General features: G+C 40.5%; 1 pseudogene; it reads right to left on the reverse strand.

Moving 5' to 3' along the window:
• The window catches only part of LOC149279536 (laminin subunit alpha-1-like), a 60023-nt pseudogene that overhangs the window by 22218 nt on the left and 18496 nt on the right, over positions 1 to 19309 (reverse strand).

The following is a 19309-nucleotide window of genomic DNA, read 5'->3' on the forward strand; positions in this document are numbered from 1 at the left end:
CAGGGCACCGCATACCTTGCGGAGACCATCTTGCCCAACAGGGACATGCATAACCTCAAAGAAGTGCGGTGCGCAGAGCGAACCCTGCGCACTAGGAGCCGAATCCCCTTGATCCTGGCAGGAGGAAGGAAAGCTTTCCCGGAGCAGGAATCCAGGCGAAGACCTAGAAACGTCAGTTGTTGAGAGGGAATGGTGCAGGATTTGTCCCAGTTCAGAATCCAGCCGAGATCCTGTAACGTGTCGATCACTATGGCAAGGTGAACCCGAAGAATCTGCTCTGTCCGGGCATGTATAAGCCAATCGTCCAGATAAGGAATGACTGAAATTCCCTGAACCCGGAAATGCGCTGCCACGACTGCCAAAAGCTTTGTGAAGACTCTTGGGGCTGCCGACAAACCGAATGGAAGGGCTTGAAACTGGAAATGCTGGACAGTCGAACCCCGAGGAATCGCCACTCTCAGGAAACGTTGATGCGATGGATGGATGGGAACGTGGAAATATGCATCCTTTAGATCCAATGAAGCCATGAAATCGTTGAGGCATAAGGTGTCGAGGGTGGATCTCACGGTTTCCATCTTGAACCGGACAAACTGAAGGTAACTGTTCAAAAAACGCAAGTCCATGATGAGACGAAGACCCCTCGGCTTCTTGGGGACCAGGAAAACCGGAGAATAAACCCCCTGGCCTTGTTCTGGCCAAGGAACAGGAACCAGGACTCTGAGGTCTGCCAACTGTTGAATGGTAGACAACAGGACCGACCGCTTCACCTGGTCTGGAGGAAGGTGGGAGATCAAAAACCGGTCTGAAGGCCTGGTCCTGAATTGAAGACGATAGCCGTGTGATACAATGGCTGTCACCCAAGGGTCTCGGGTGAGTGAGAACCAATTGACCTTGAAAAATCGGAGCCTTCCTCCCACCGGAATGGAAGAGGCGTCATGCAGAGTTCTTGGGATCTTGAAACGCTTTGGGAAATGCGAGTCTGTCAAATCTCCCCCTTCCACGAGGGAATCTGCCTCGGAAGCTCTGTTCTCTGGACGAGGGGTTGAATCTGGAACCATGGCCCCTAGATTGTCCCGGGAAGAATGGCCGAAAGGACTGTCGTCTTTTAGAAGGAGGCTTTCGCTGGGGCATCCAGTGCTTGTCCCCTGTGGTTCTCTCCAAAAGGGACTCCAGCTCTTCCCCGAACAAAGTCTTACCTCTAAAAGGGATATTAAGAAGCCTGTTTTTAGAGGCATTATCCGCTGACCAGGCCTTAAGCCACAGGGCTCTTCTGGCTGCAACTGAGAGCGCCGAAGCTCTGGCTGTCATCCTGATGTTCTCAATGGAGGCATCACAGAGAAAATCCACAGCCAATCTTACCGCCGCAACATTCTTGAGAATGGTCTCTCTGGGGGTCTTGGCAGCAATATCCTCCTCGATCTGGGAGAGCCAAATCTTGATTGTTCTGGAAACCGAGGCAGAAGCAATACCTGGTTTAAGGATGGCAGCAGAAGCTTCAAACGATTTTTTAACTGCAGCCTCTGCCTTCTTTTCCATCTGGTCAGAGAAATGAGAGCCATCCTCCAGCGGTAAAGCAGTCTTTCTGGAGACCCTCATAACCGCAGTGTCTACCAGAGGGGTAGCACAGAACTGAGTAAAGTCTTCATCAAAGGGAAACATACGCTTAACCCTTCTGGACAGGTTAACCCTTCTTTCTGGGTGGTTCCATTCCTGCTTGATAATGTCAGATAGCGCAGGATGAACAGGAAAAGAGGCGGACCGTTTGGAGAAGCTGGTACCAAAGAACGGGTCACTCTTCTGAGTGGAAGACTCCTCCAAACGCATGGCTGACCTGACAGCAGAAATCAAAGTCTCAATCTCTTCCACCGGGAACAAAAAAGAACTCTCCTCCCGGATCTCTCCTTCCTCCGAGGAACCTTCCTCAACCTCTGGATAGTCAAATTCAGAGTCAGAAAACGACGGCTGAAGTCCCAGAAGAGCGGGGTCTTGAGCAGCCGGAAGGTGATAGGCAGGAACAGGAACGGTCTGACGGAAGGCAGAGAAGGTAGACTGCATCTCCTCTTTAAGCCAGGTCAAAAACTCTCTACCCCCAGACGGCTCAGAATCCGCTACGGACCTCAGGCAAGCGGAGCAAAGCTTCTTCCGTGAATCCTGCAAAGCCTTGTGACACCCAGAACATTGGGCATGCTTGGACTTAGCAACAGCTTTCTTAGGCTTGTCCTCAACAGAGGGCGGCTCAGGGATATCCGGGGCTGACATATCTAAAACTGTAACAGCACTCAGCCAAACAGCAGGAACACATAAATAAATAAAATCACCTACCTTTATATATATATACTCAAAACAGAATGCTGGAATCAGGCAGAAATCCGCAACAGCGGGGAAATGGCGCCAAAATTTCTAATTTGAACGAAAACGAGGCTTGGAACGCACTACAGGAAGAGCAGGAGGCTGGACCGGAAGTCGGCCGCCGCCATTATGGCCGCCACAACAAGCCCCAGATTCGGGGACCGGGAAGCCTCCCCGGACGCGGGCAGAAGAGCCGGAGCCGCCGCCGGGACGAGGGCGGCACAGCCGGAGCCGCCGCCGGGACGAGGGCGGCACAGCCGGAGCCGCCGCCGGAGCGAGGGCGGCACAGCCGGAGCCGCCGCCGGAGCGAGGGCGGCACAGCCGGAGCCGCCGCCGGGACGAGGGCGGCACAGCCGGAGCCGCCGCCGGGACGAGGGCGGCACAGCCGGAGCCGCCGCCGGGACGAGGGCGGCACAGCCGGAGCCGTCGAGGCACAGCCGCGGACATCGCAGCATACGGGACCACCAAGGTACAAATATAGCCAAGCGCCGGGCAGCGCAGCACCAGCCGTCCGGCTTAAGGTGCAGGGTATCCCCCAGCAAGGGGGCTTAGCCCAGGGAACACGGCTCCACCTGGAGCCGGAAAAAACAATAAAAGGGATGACGAGTCCTCCCTACCTGATGTAGGGCAGGAAAAAACACTGGAGCTAGTAGGAGGGGAGGGGGCTTTTAAGTTTTTGAGTCCTGCCCTATCTCAGGTACGGAGGAGGAGTCTATCCTGAGTGTCACCTGGGATGGCAGGGAAATATTACTGAACTGGATGAATTAATAACTACATTTTGGTATTAACACTGCTATGTTTACCTATTTAGAGAAGCAGAAAGTTTGTGTAGTTCAGCTGCATAATCTTCTGCCTTATAGACCATGTCAAGTGCGTCTCTTTTGGCCATCTGCATTACCAGACGATCTACATGGTGTCTCAGTTTAGAATTCCAAAGAAGAAGCTCCTCTTGGTGGGTCTCCAAAACCTATGGACAACATTACAGCATTAAATCCACATTAAATGACTCTCTATGGTTCAATTAATTCAGTGACACCTGGATACATACAGATGTAGCATTAATGGTGTCCTCTGCAAGCAAAACTGCATCATCCACCAGCCCAAGACCTTCCTCAATCAACAACACAGAACTGTTCTTATTTTGCTGAAGGTCGTGTTTTTTTGTCTGTAAGGGAAAATAAATAAAAATACATTCCACTGAAATTATTTTACCGCACCACACTGATTGTTCCTTAGGTTTTTTTTTTGTTTTTTTTTTGTTGTCCATGGGTCAACTTTCATACTTGCAGACCCTAAGACTAATGCAGAGTTCCCCCGGTACGCAAAGATGTTTCAAATGGGAAAAAAGTAGGGCAAAAGGTATTTTTTTTAACCTTGATCAATTGTTTTACCACATTAATAGGTAATTATAAACATAAATTCTGAAACTCACCCTCAAATCAGCCAGATTTCTTTGTATAATGACCAGCAGATTGTTGGTGTTGTTGGTGTTTGCAGAGGCCACATACAACAAATCCTCCGCTGCCAGTAGTTTGTTGTTACGTTGTGCAAGGGCATTTTCAAGACTATTTTTTAACTTTGTTAAATCTTGGCGTGGCTTCTCATATTCTTTCTTAACTCTGTGTAGATAGCCTTCTGATACTCTGATAAATCATAAAAGGAAAAAAAACTACTCAGATAAAAGTAAATACCGCTATTGGTTCAATTTCTAAAGCTGTCTGGTACTCTCTACAGAATTCCTCTAACTTCTTGTGTTCTTGTGACAGGCGGTATAAAAAAAAAAAAATGAAAAGGGCAACTCATTTTAAAAGTGTGTTTTAATTTATATAGATATATTTGATTTAGCAATTCCTTTTTTCCCCTGTGAACAGACATCCAATAAACAAAACAAATATATGTACGTATTATAATATAATAAAATAAAATAGTATTCGTATGCTTCGATATTTTTCATGGATTTAATATTGTATTTTACTTTTTCTTTCTGGACCTATATAAAAATATTTTTTTCTTAAAATCTCAATAAAAACTTATTCCATTAATAATATAAAATGTATACGTACTAACATGTATACTAATATTATTATATATATATACATACACACACACACACATATATATATATATATATATATATATATATATATATATATACACATATATATACAGTTACACACATATACACCAGAATCCCTTGTGGTTGTGGAAGCACCATGAGATTTCTGAGGGAAAAACAAGCCTTCTGGCTTGTCTGGTGTCTGTAGATGAGTATTTAATAATACTTCTACTACATATATATCGCAAAAACAAGAAAGTAAAAGAGCTTACTTGAGGGTTTTGGTAGCATCTTGACTTTGATCATCAAAATATTTCGATCTCATAGAACTGAGCATTAAGGAGACATCATCCTCATAATTTAATTGCAAATTGTCAGAGAGCTGTGTATCAATGCTCGTCTCATTTAGGCTTTCAACCACTTCCACCAATACTGCAAGAAAGATAAGTTAAGAGCTCATTTACAAAGCTTCCAAACACTAGAAAGACAGATCTGGCCACATAGTCAAATTAGGCAGCTGTCTAGTATGCCGAGTTGGTAGGGGTGCCACTATATATTTTTTTTTTTTTTACAAAGAAAGTATACATGTAGCATATAATTTACCATGGGTGCTAGAAGTCCTATAGTTGTCCATGTATGCTATCAACCTCAGTACCAGAAGAAAGTCTGCGTTGATTTAAATAACTATTTAAAGTTAATAAAAGTACACGCAAAAAGGAAGAACTGCCCTTATATCGCCAAACAACTTCTATCTCTGACAACCAGATAATTGCTGGATAGGCGTCTGTAGCTCAACAACTGTTTGGGATAAACCCATTTAAATGGCAATAAATGTACCTTGAATAGTTGTTTGCATTTTGTCAATAAAGCCGATTAACTCTTGAGTCTTATTCAGAGTTCTGATGGTGGCATTGTTCAGTGCTTCTCCATCACCAATCACCTGCTCCATCTTAGGGAAAAGTAAACATGTATGACTTAGATTTTTAAAAATGCAAAACAAATTACATTTAAGTTGTATAACAATGAGCAATGTATAGATCATTTTGAACAATTTAATAATATCACTGAATCTTAAAAGCTCCAAAGCACCTGTATGTAATAAAATATTTTACATAATTAACCTAATTTCAATTGATGTCGCAGGATAGATATAAGAATTTCATAAAGCGAAAAAAAAAAAGATACTACAGTGCTCTGAAAAGGTATTTATTGTAATTATGTCTGTGTGTGTCTAGTGAAATTAAACCCAATTATCTATTATATTTGGTTAATTGATTTAGTAACTAAGGGGGCAAGGGTCAGATTTTTTTTCCTTCTACAAATGAAAAGATCATTTAAGAACTGAACTTTATGTTTACTCGGGTTATCTTTGCCTAATATTAAAATTATTTGGAGGATCAAAAAAAAAAAACAAAAAAAATAAGGGGCGACAAATATGCAAAAATAGAAATTGGGGGCAATTGCGTTTTTGTAGAACTATATGTATTGACCTTACTGGACACATATGAGGTCTACTTTTTAATATTTGCTTTACTAGATTTTACATTAAGAAATAGACTTAAATAGAATTCAAACTGTCCAAGGTATAACAAAGCAAACTTCATATTATGGCGATCTTACTAAAAGAGGCACTGTAGGAAAATCAATCTGCAGATTATGGTGTGTACTCACGTGCTGCTCAAGTTGGAGGGTGTCTTTAGACAAAGAACTGAGCTGCGCCATTGTCTTGTCCAGTGATATTATTGGACCGACTCTTATTGGCATAGACTCCTGAAAAACAATCCAAATGTGTCTAGTTATTGAGAATATTGAGAAACATGACTTAAATCTACACATTTGACTTGCATAAACCTCGATAAAAATAATGGAAACTTTACTTGGGAATATACCTAACAGATGGAATATACCGTATGTACATATGAAATAAATGTAATGATGACATTAACCTGACTGAGAAAAATTAAGAGATTCCAGAGATGCCATAAAAATGCTCATGGACCTTGGACAGGAATACAAATCAAATCTGTACTTCTCCAGCCTGAACATGCATGGAGACACTATTATTATTATAATTATTGTTTTATATAGCGCCATCAAATTCCGTAGCGCTGTACAATGGGTAGACAGGACATAACAAGTAGTATGCAATATAACAAATTGACTAAAAGAGACAACAGGTGAGGAGGGCCCTGCTCAAACAAATTTACAATCTAGAGATACAAGCCTAAAACATGCAGAAATGTATAAATGGCCAAAGAACAGGGTATGTTATAGATAGATAGATAGATAGATAGATAGATAGATAATATAAACTAGATAGATAGATAGATAGATAGATAGATAGATGCCATTTACTTTCAGTTTATTTAATGTGTGACTTTCAACACTTTGTATTTGTTTTTTTCTGGCAGACCTCAAAATAAAGTGATTGCTGTTGATTTAGTCTTTAAGAGCTGTTGCGTTTCAGCTATGTGCTCATAAGCTTTCAATAAATCCTGTGAGCCCTTTCCATGAACCTCAATGTTTGTTGTATCTTAATCTCCTATCAACCATCATTTTTGGCTTTTAAGGCATAATTAAATATGTATTAAAAATATATTTGCATATAATTGCCTCTGGTAATTAGCGAACATCATGCTCTAAGCCGGGACCTGATTAAATTATGGAGAGAGCAGCAACTTCATCTACAGATCCAATTTGAACAGTTTCAAGATCATAAATATCCTTTATTAGATTTTATCCAGTTTCCCCGATCTGGACAGTTTCGGCCATGACGTGTCTACAGAGAGCAACTACATTATTTGTACGGAGGGATGGAGGGAAACTTAAAGTAACATAATATTTATTAAAACACATTCTTATTCACGAAGCTGCCTATGTTATAATATTTCATTTGCAATCTAATGTTGTTGATTAAAATTAAACTAGACCCACATTCTACATATATCTACCATTTCTTCTGGGAGGCTGTTCCACTTATCTACCACTCTTACAGTAAAGTATAACTTTCTTACAAGTCTATATTACAGATGGATGGATGAAACAGGATGAAAGCAAGCGACAGATAGATAAATACCTAATCAAATACCACTGGTTGAAATATGTATTATACTTTTTGAGTAGGATACCTTAAAGTGCTTTGTCACATTTTCCAAGTTGAATAGAGTTTGATGAGGTGGTCTACCAATACCGGTCATATTAAAAGAGAAGATGGCCTGGTGCATACTATCCAAATCATCAAGTAAGGTTCCTGTGCAATCATCATCACAAGCTGGAAATAAAAGAATAAATAAATGGTCAAAGCCATGGACAGGCAGGTAACCGCTGAAGTACTTTATACCCCAGTAGTATTAGATCATTTTATTAAGGTGCACTGAAGAAGTGATGTTAAGATATATCTATTAAGAAGTGTTGCATGGATCCTACAATAATAGACTCAACAGGTTCTGAAAAACCCTTTACTTTACCGTTTCAGGCTCGGGTAAGTTTCCCTGAACGTCTCACATTAATAACGTTATCCCACACAATGAGCATGAAGCATCTAGTAAGAGTTGGCGAAGGAATCGTTAAACAGCATTAAATAACGTGGACACTCTTTACCTGTATCCAACTATAATATGAAATAAAACATATTCAACGGTGTCATATCTTATTATGTTTGGGTCACATGAAGTGCGATTTATTAGGTGCACCACTAGTGGCAAGGGTGACCGCCTAATTTTTGGCTTAGATTGGCCATTGTACCGAAATGTACCTGTTCGTGCCTCTGATCCATCACTTTCCTTGCATTATTAAACTTTTTCGACTGTGTGTGTGTGATCTGGCTCTTTTGACTTATAAGTTGCTCTTATCACAGCGTCATTCCCCGTGCACCCAACTCTATATACCTATGTCAAAGGTCCCTTTCTTCCACTAACAAAATAGCTAGGTTATATGCACAGTACAGAGTGTACTGATGTGTGTTACTTACATATACATTCTTCTTCCAAAAGAATGTGCCTTAATTCACAAGTATCACAAAGACGGCCAGTTACTCCTTTTTTGCAAATGCACTGGCCGGTTAGCCGATCACATTCATTATTCAATGAACCGCTTGGGTTGCAGTCACATTTCTGGCAGAAGCCATCAGGCTCATTTGGATTTCCGTAGTAGCCAAGAGAACACCTACATGTTACAAAACATATACAGAATACATTATTAAATACTTTATGTTTGCACCATAACGCCTTTGCATCATAAGTAGCTATTGCTAAAGAAAATGTCAAGTTCTTATTTCAGAGTCTTTTAAATAACTGAACTGGTCCAACTTTTCCAGTGTTTCTGTGAAGCCCAACAGCTTGGCTAACACTGACAACCTGGCTTGTTTCATAGGCTTCGGTGATAATAGCATTTACAGGAGCCATTGAGTTTAGTGCTCGCCCCAAACTTTAGGAACATTGATATGGTGTTGGTCCAAAAGAAGACAGGGCCTTTGCAGAAGATGATATAAGCTATTGGGCCAACACAGAAAAGTATGTCTTCTTTGTTGTTTTCAATGTTCGCCCCCCCCCAAAAAGATATCACTTTTAACTATGAGTAAAAGCTGACTGTAATACTCTCTTTTAAAACTCACTTTGTTTATGCTGGATTCCTTCCAATAATTCAATAGCACATATCGTCCTTACCTTTCACAGTATCGCCCTTCATATCCAGGTAGACAGGCATCACAACGGAAATCATTAATGCCTTCTAGGACGCACGTGGGGCTAAAACTAGGATCATAAACAGGAAAAGGGAGTTTAAAATGTTTAACAATTATAATAGAGCAGATTTTATTTCTCTACATTTACATTTTTATACTTAATTTCTCTAATTTGCTAATACAGCATGTAATCAGAGCTATATTACCCTAGTCAGCTTCCAAGGACAGGAGACCTCAGAAGAATGCCAGCCTATTGAGCCCCAGCTAGGAGGTTTAAGAGATCAATCTACTCAACACAGCACACTATTTTGGGAGAAGGAAGAAGTCTGAACTTCTCAGTCATGCTTCCGTGTGCAACTGAATATTTAGTGCCAGAATATGGTGTCATACGCAGACATCATCTTTCTATATGCAGAGGTGGAGTGGTCAGACAGATCTATACCACCGTAAAGGTAGTCATTCAGACACTTGAACTAGTATACTGGAGTGTTAATTTTACATAAAAATACTGACATACTAGAGATTTCGTTTGAGAGAAAATACCTTCATTACATATTAAAAGCATTCCACTGTACAACTTAGTACCCCATTTTCACGAAAGCATCTAAGTAGGACATTGATGTTAACCATATATTTTTGGCTCATTTGCAGATGCTTCAAGATGCCTTCTTATGGTTTTTTCTCAACAATATAATTGCGGTTTATGATGCCAAATCATGTTGATTCCAGCATTAATGCTAAGAGGACTAGAAACTGACCCCATCAGAAAAGATTCTAAAAAAGCAATATTAAAACATAAATATCTGATTTGTGGAGTAATGGCAGACAAGGAAGAAGACTGTACACGCATTTCAACATAAAATAGGTGTTTAGATGTAAAATTACCTCTGGCTGTTGCCCTTGGGACAAGCACACAATGAGCAATCTGCAATTGACCCAGTTACTTTCCCATAGTAGCCAGGAGCACATAGATGGCAGTGGTCACCAGCTGTATTATCTTGGCAGTCCTGCAACATGACAGCAAACCAACAATCAGCATTGCCTATAACTGGTAATACGCTAATCCTTCACTTAATACTGCAGCAAGGAGGTTCTTTAACAATGTACCCACTTTCAGGTAATGATCAGGGAAATTGGTGAAATCTGACAGTATGGTTTTTAGACTGGTCGATGCATGTTATCTATTGCTATAAGGCATATGTTTTTATGAAAGACACTTTTTTGCACTTGGAGATTGAATTTTTGTTCTTTTTTTATTTTGTTCACTATGCTGTGTTAGACATGTGAGCATAGCTAAATATTAGCTGTTCCCGAAGGAAAGAGAGTTAAATCTAAGTTTGTGTTGTCTTTTAGTATCCAAAAGAAGAAAGGACCTCCAAAGAAGGGGCCTATGGGATTTTGAAAAGTTATGGTATTTTATTAACATGTTGGCCCACTAATGGCTGTATCTATTTTTATTGAATGGGAAATTAGGATTATACAGTAAATTATTGCAAATTATTAAAATATTAACCAACTCTCTGGTGGGGGAGTCGTAGAATAAAATTGTACAACGCCAGTGGGTATTACATGCAATAACATTCACCTTTCAACATTCATCTGGCGTGTTCTACTATCATATAAACTAATATGTAAATGCTCAAACAGACATAACCACACATGGAGAAATATTATCTAGATGGTCTAGAGTTACAGTTTTGCACATACATTTAAAATCATACAAAATACCCCCATTTTACTTACATATAACATAGGTAAGACTTGAATAAATGAAAATATTTACTTAAGATTGTTTCAATTGTAAATGTTGACTGACCCCTTCAATGTGAGGCAATATTAAGATATGAAATAATATATAAATACGATGTAAATACTGAAAATATATTATCTCTCAAGGACCCTAAAATTGACAAGTTTTCACCCTAATTTTATTCAAACATTATTTTAATGTTAGTTATTAATGTAATTACAATGTAGAATGCATTATCATAAATGAGACTGAAATGTAATATATCTGGCTGCTTTGAGATCCTGTATAATGTTACATACCATGCATCTGCCAGTATCCGGATCACAGATCTCGCTGTGATTGCTGCACTGACAGGGGACACAGGGAGGGTTTTGGAAACGTAACCCTAAGATACTGATTTCTGAGAGCTTCTCTCTATAGTATCCAGGTGCACACTCCTAAAGAAAGAAAAATATGGCGTGAAAAAGGGTAAATCCATTGTTTTTGAAACGGCAGAATAAAATTCTACTTTTTGGAAATGCAATTTACCTGACATGAAAGTCCTCTATAACCAAGGGGGCACTCGCAGACCTCAATGAGATGAGCAGCTTCTCGGCCAGAATGCATGTCTGATGCCTCCACCGCAATCTCCATTGATATATTAGAGATCCTAGGAATGTTCAAAAAAAGAGGAAAATAATAGGAATTTAACACAGAATGAACACATTAACTGATGACCTGATGTTTTACAAGCACATAAGTATAACGAGACTGTGATTTATGTACATAATTTACTAAATCTTTACCTGCTTTGTTGTAATCCATATCCATACGATGCTTTGATTAGAATGTAATCAATGTTGTTTAAAACATACATGAAATCTGATCTTGTTACAGTCTGCTCAGAATCAAAATACCTCCAGTTATTCTGCAAATGACAAACAAATAAAGGAAACATTCAGTAACGTTAAATGGTAACCATTACATTGGATTAAATAACAACACAGTTCCAGATAAGTTTTGTGATCACAGCATAGACCATTGGATTGCTCACATTTTGCAAGTCCTACTCTTTAGAATAATAATGTCTAAAGTATCAGAGACAATGTTCCAAAAGTCTGTACCTGGGCACTGAACATCCAACTAAGATCCTTAATCCTTAGCAGCATTATGAGTTGGTTACTAAGCAATACATATGTTGGTTTGAGGTGGCTCAGTTCTACTTTGCCCAGTTGGTTTTAACTGTGGAGAACCTGAGCAGCTGCTGAGAAGCCAGGCTATTACTTATATACAGTACTTACCTCTGTCATGCTGGCTTGAATCTCCGTTCTCACCGCGTTTCCAGGAGCAGGGGTGTACATAGATATAATCAGTTTGCTGGCGCTCCCACCTTTCATTAAAATCTGGGGCTCAAAATCAGAGGAACCAGAATCTCCCAGAGCATAATAAGTAATGACATATGACAGCATTCCACCGTAGGCCAAAATCTGTGGCCAGATAAATAGAAGATAAAAGTGTAAAACATGGTTTACATTGCCAGACAAAATAAAAAGAATGACTGTTAATGCAACCGCAAACATTAGACCTTTACGGCTCAACAATAAATTTTTATGTTATATTCATATCTTGGAATTCTCTGGGTTGACCAGGATTCTCCGGGTAAAGCCCCGCTTCCTCGGGTCTTCCAGTCTTTATTTTTGCTTGGCAGGGGGCGGGACTTGGCTATATCCAATCTCCACCCACTTCCTGTTTTCTCCTACCCACTTTGCTTTGACTTCCCTTCTAGCAGGCCCCTATACAAGACCAACCCCGCCTCTATATGTGACTAGCCCCACCCGCCATCAAGGCAAGGCCACAGATATCACATTAATATGACCATTTTACACGTATCAAGTTAAATATTAACTACTGTTCTTACCTTATTATCTAAAAACTGTTGTGGTAATCGCCAGTAGAATTTTTCCGAATTCAGACGTTGCTGCACCACTGTTGCGTCCAATAAAATGTCAACCGCCTCTGAGAATACCCCGTCTGTAGTTCCCTGGAGGTTACTTGGAGAAACCACGCTGAGCAGAGAATTATCCGGGACCAAGGAAATCTAAATACAAATATTTAAAAACATTACATATAGCACTGCATCAAAAAAAACAAGAACTGATCTTTTTTGTTTTGTATTTTGCCTGTAAAAGATTACATTTGTATTGGATCATATGCAGAGAACTCCTTTACCTTTGACAGCAATGCTAATTTTAAAACTTTAAATTAGAATATAATGTATACTTGGTAATGGGATACAGGACAATAAATACAAATATCAGTGACTTACAGGTATGCGGACATAGCCTTCCATTTCGGCACAAAGCTGGGATACTCCAGAACAGAAACAGAGGGAACAGCCCAGTGGATTCTCAGCATGAAGAGCAAAAGTGCCAGCCTTACACTCGTTGCAATAACTTCCAACCACATTGTCCTGCAACAAAGCAGGTGTATAAAATCATGTTTTTAAAAGGACAAAAGTACACATCATTTTACACATTTTGCAGATTAGCCATTTGTATAATGTGTTCTAGCTCTGTTACTTAAGCCCAAAATACTAGACAATCACCTCGATTCCTTATCATACTGTCAGTGGAGTTGCATTCATGAATAGCATAATAGATAATTAATCATAAATCATCTGTGCACCTTTGCACTGTGGATTCTACGGTATCTATGTCAAAATAAAAGTTTGCTAATGCAACCAGAGAGTTATTTGACAAAAATGGCCCATTGTACCTTAAAATACACATTCCCAATGTGATTGATTGAATTTGGTTGAATCACAATCTATTCCAAAAAACAGTGGCTAAATCTTGTGGAGGCCAAAAAAACATTCAAAAGCCTACTTTAAGGGCTAACATTTTCTCTAATGTTTAATACAAAAATTCAATGGATTCTAGGCTGAATTGGCTTCAATGGGAGCAGTGCAGGCTGCAGGACATGTGCTCTCGGTACAGACAGGGGAGAAGGAGTCTGGGTTTGTTACTAAAAACTGCAAAATAATGTACAGTATGCGACAAACTGCACGCAGAAAAAATGCATTGGTTTTACACAGAACATTGTTTTCCCAAGGATGTTTGAAGCTATACAATGTATTATACCATGTTATATTTTTTTTATCAAGTTACGTTATAAAACACGTGTTGGAGTAATACAGAGAACAGGGTTTATTTACCTTACAAGCACATTGGCCGGTCTCTTCCACGCTGCTGCACACCTTCCGTTCATCATCACACCATGCAGACTGCGTGCCTTCGGGATCACAGTCACAAGAAACGCACTCGGGATATTTCCTATATCCAAACAGGCAGGCGCTGCAGGTCTGTCCACCAAATTCCTTTCTGCAATGGCACTGGCCAGTTGAAAGGTCACACTGGAGGCTGTTGGACCCATCTTTGCTACAGTTACATTCCTGAAATCACACAAATACATGACATCTTGACATTTGCAGCATTAATATGATCCTGTTGGCAGATATCCCCGCCAGACCAACTAGGTTGTTGGTCACATGGTTATCCGGCACAGGCTTTGATAATTCTAGAGGTCTCTTACCAGACATCCAAGTTCTGGATCATGACCCCAGTAGTTGGTGTCACAGAATTCACACTTGGGTCCATGCGTATGAGGAGGGCAGATGCACTCTCCAGACTCAGGATCACAGTTATTCTGGGTGTGTGCACAGTCACAAGCTGGGAAGGAAAACGTAACACAACAATGTTGGAAAATTGCAAAATGTGAAAGGGGGACACTTTTTTTTAAAAAAAAAACTCTCCGATACAAGCAATTGCATCACCACTTAAAACACACTTTATTTTTGTCAGCACAGTCATGCATATTAAAAATAACCAACACATTGAATTGAATTCCCATAAGGCTCAGCCAGACATACTACTTCCATGATGCTGGCTGAGCGTCATGGGAAGTGCAGCAACAGTAAAGCTGCAGATGCTAGCTGTGAACTACAATTCCTATGATTCTCAGCCATCCAGCCAGGTGTCCACCATAATGCTGGCTGAGCATCATTGGAAGAGTAGTGCACAGCAGCAGAATTTTTTTTTTAAATTAAAAAAGGCTAATGTTATCCTCCCTCCATTGATTTTTGGAATCAAAACATTTGATACTGCAAAAATTGATGACATTATTCTTCACGATATTCTTGTAAGAAACTTTTATTTCTTTGTTAATAACGTAAACAATTGTTTCATATTTATTAAGAAATTTCCTTTTATTTGCCAACCCCCCCAGTTATGCACAGCTGCCCCCAGAAATGCATTATACCCCCTATATGACACTCTGCCTTCCTGATATGCCTTATACCCTCCTATATGCCGCTCTGCCCCATGATATGCCTTTTAACCCCCTATATGCCTTATACCCCCCTATATGGCACTCTGCCTCCAGAAATGCCTTATACCCCCTATATGGCACTCTGCCTCCAGAAATGCCTTATACCCCCTATATGCCACACTGCCTCCAGAAATGCCTTATACCCCTATAAGCCACTCTGGAGGCAGAGTGGCATATAGGGGGTTAAAAGGCATTTCTGGAGGCAGAGTGGCATATAGGGGGTTAAAGGTATTTCTGCAGGCAGAGTGGCATAAAGGGGGTTAACAGACATTTTTATGGGGCACTCTGGCTCCAGAAAAGCCTTATGCTCCCCTAATAACACTAAGCCCCCCCGACTTACCACTGCTTCCCGGTGTCTGGTGGGGGCAGCGTTCATTACATTAAATGGGCTGGCGTGCACGCACCGAGCTACCCAATGGCCGTGCCTCAGCACTTCGTCCCACGTTTTAAAAGGTGGGGTGGGTGCACGTCAGCCCCTTTATTTTCATTAGACGCCGGCGGCCGGAAAAGGCTTTCAATCCCGTTTGCAGCCGCTCAGCGGCTGTTTTCAATGTTGATCTGCCGGCCAACATTGAAAACAGCCGCTGAGCGGCTGCGAACAGGATTGAAAGCCCCCTCCGGCCGCTGGCTTCCCGGGACAGAGACCCCAAATCGGGACTGTCCCGCCTGAATCGGGACAGCTGGGGGGCATGCAATCATAGAATTGAATATAGCTATGCATCAGCTCCAAAACATAACTAATCAACACTGTGCAAAACCTACGAGTGCAGCCGCCATCCTGGTTTGCATAAAATCCATGGGCACAAACATCACACTTGAGTCCAGCTACTCCAGGTACGCAGGTGCACTGCCCGGCATCATTACACGCATCTGAAACGGAGCCTGACTCGTTACAATCACAGGGGAGACATCCAATGCCAGACGTCAAACCGTAGAATCCATGCTGTGGGAATAAACCATAAAGTCACTCACTTTCCATGAAAATGTATTTAATTCCTAGAGTGCGTGTTAATGGCCCTATAGAAGTGCCGTTTGCTTAACCGGATCCGTGTTGGTGAGTCCACAGGAGAATACTGTTATGTTATCTATCTTTGTATCTGTTATAAAATCAACTATATTTAATTGCCCTGATCTTATTCTTTTTACATTATACATGCACTTTAAGAATAACCGGTTTTATTGTTTCTTACCACGCACTGATCACATCTTTTTCCAAACACATTTGGTTTACATTCACATATGCCAGTCTCGTGGTGACAAATGCCTGAAACAGAGCTTTCAGGATGGCATTGGCAAGCTTAAAAAAAGAAAAGGAAAAAAATAGACGTAAATAATGGTCAACTTTTTTAAATTAGCAAATATACACATTTAAAAAAATAAATATGATACATAGTGAATAATGCATTTGTTTGCATTCAAAAGCTTAGTCTGCCAGAAAAAAAAAAACAGCAGATGTTTAAGGGAAAAAAGAAGGGAAATTCCACAATAAACTAGATGCCTTCATTCAACTATCCGAAGACATAACGTGCATACAGCTATAGGGATTAATCAACGGGAAATGTGCCAGCTTAGAGGCCCATGTCTAAGAAATAAAAGGCACAAAAAAGAAAAATCTAGTCAAGTAAACGCCACATTTGTGACACCAACGGAGACTGCCCGTTTTCTTAACCGGATCTGTGTTGGTGGGCCCACGGGAGAATACTGCCTCCTTACTACAAAGAAGGTGACTCCGTCCTGAATCAGGGGCTCATACCCACCAACACAACATATACAGTAAACCGCAGCGGTATTTATGACACGTGAAATGCTGCCGTACTTAAGTTATGGCGAGTGCTTAAACTTTTTTTGTTTTGTCATATTAAAATCTCCTATGGGTACTTAATTTATTAGTATGATTACTTTGCATTTTTATGTTTATCTTAGCTATACTTCTAAAGTATTTGCTCGGCTGCACAGTCAAGTCAAACGGGAGTTAATATATGCATGGAATCAGCCATTCACAATCGAGTGGGCGGGGCTATCTGGCTAACGCAAAGGCACAAACGAAAAGCTAGAAGCTGATACAGCAGCTGAAAACCTATTTTGACAGAATAAATTGATTTGGAGAGAAAAAAGTGAAGCGCAAATGCCACAGGTATCCCCCTCGAACATTGTTATATGTTGGTGCAGTATTTATATTTAAAAAAAAAAAAAAAACATTTAATAGATTTATAAATATTTATTTGGGGTTTGTGTGACGTTTTTAACCCATTCAGGAACAAGAGATTTTCACACTCCAAAATCATATTTGCTAAAGCATTACTTTTATATTTTTGATGTACCCATAAAATAAATTAGATATTGGTTTGCTCAGGACGGGACATACTAAAACAATCAGTACTGTATGCGTGGGATCATTTTTTACTATTTAAAAAAAGAAATAAAAGGCCCGAAGTAATATCTCATGGTATTACATTTACATGAAATACACGAAGTACAATAGCCGTTTTTAACAATCCGGGCAACACAGCTGGTGAGCACATACATTTTGCCTAACAGCTATTCGGGAGGTTATTGAGAATGACCGATTCTGGTGCAAAATTAAAAAAAAACAACAGATGGTTATTACACACAAGCCTCTCAGCGTCAGGTTGTTTAGAAAGTTTTACCGGCATATCACTGATCTATCAGAGAAGACATTTAATCAGAGGCGTATCTACTGAAAATAGCGCCTATGGCAAGCACTGAAATTGCGCCCCTGTCCAAATAAAAACCCATTTACTAGCCCCTGCTGCCTATATATATATATATAGATATATATATATATATATATATAGATATATATATATATATATTAGTCCCTGCTGCCGATAGCGGGTATAGATCAACACGCAAACCCAGATCAATTGAAATTCACTTGTGATCTCAGCACTGAAGGTATATATCAAATAAACAGAATCAGACATACAAGTCCTGTATTTGCAGGTATACAATAATAATATATGAAACGTAGCATCGCAGGTATAGATCAACTGAATAAGACATATTAACCCTGTATTTGCAGGTACACATAAATAATGTATGGAAACATAGCATAGCAGATATGGATCTACAGAATAACACAAAAAACCAGCTTTGCAGGTAAAGATCAATTGGAATTCACATAAAAACACGGCATTAAAGGTATATTTAAAACCCCCTAAATTACAGGCATAGATCACAGGTTGCACACCGCAAAGCCAGCCCTGGCGTCCACACTGCCGACATAGAACCTGGCCAGCACCCAGATTACACACATAAGATTTGCCATCTTTGTCCCCAAATAGCCCACCACAAGTCAACTTTGTCCCCAAAAAGTCCGGCCAGTGCCATCTTTGTCCCATATACACCCTGCCTGTGCCATCTCGGTCCCCAAGGCTCAAACCTCCTGCTAGTGCCATCTTTGCCCTTCCACAATTATACATCTATGATACACAAACACTTTTACAGTCACTCACTAATTCACACTTTAATTCAGAGAACTCATCCACACATTAACTCATGCTCGCCCTCATTCACTCAATGCATCCACACATTAACTCATGCTCTCCCTCATTCAGACAATACATTCACATATTAACTCATGCTTGCCCTCATTCAGACAACTCATCCACACATTAACTCATGCTCTCTCTCATTCACTCAATGCATCCACACATTAATGCACACTCTTTACTTATATCTACCCCCCCTCCCTTATCACTTTTTAACCCCCTCCCTCATCACTTTTTAACCCACCCCCTCCCTTCCTTCCCTATCACTTTTTAACCCACCCCCTCCCTTCCTTCCTTATCACTTTTTAACTCCCTCCCTCCCTTCCTTATCACTTTTTAACTCCCTCCCTTCCTTATCACTTTTTAACTCCCTCCCTCCCTTATCACTTTTTAACTCCCTCCCTCCCTTATCACTTTTTAACCCCCTCCCTGCCTCCCTCCCTTATCACTTTTTAACCCCCTCCCTTCCTTATCACTTTTTAACCCCCTCCCTTCCTTATCACTTTTTAACTCCCTCCCTCCCTCCCTTATCACTTTTTAACCCCCTCCCTTCCTTATCACTTTTTAACTCCCTCCCTCCCTCCCTTTTCACTTTT

This window comes from Sceloporus occidentalis, unplaced genomic scaffold, assembly GCF_023333645.1.
Source record: "Sceloporus occidentalis isolate IW3139 unplaced genomic scaffold, rSceOcc1.0.p SCAF_162, whole genome shotgun sequence".
NCBI lineage: Eukaryota > Metazoa > Chordata > Lepidosauria > Squamata > Phrynosomatidae > Sceloporus > Sceloporus occidentalis.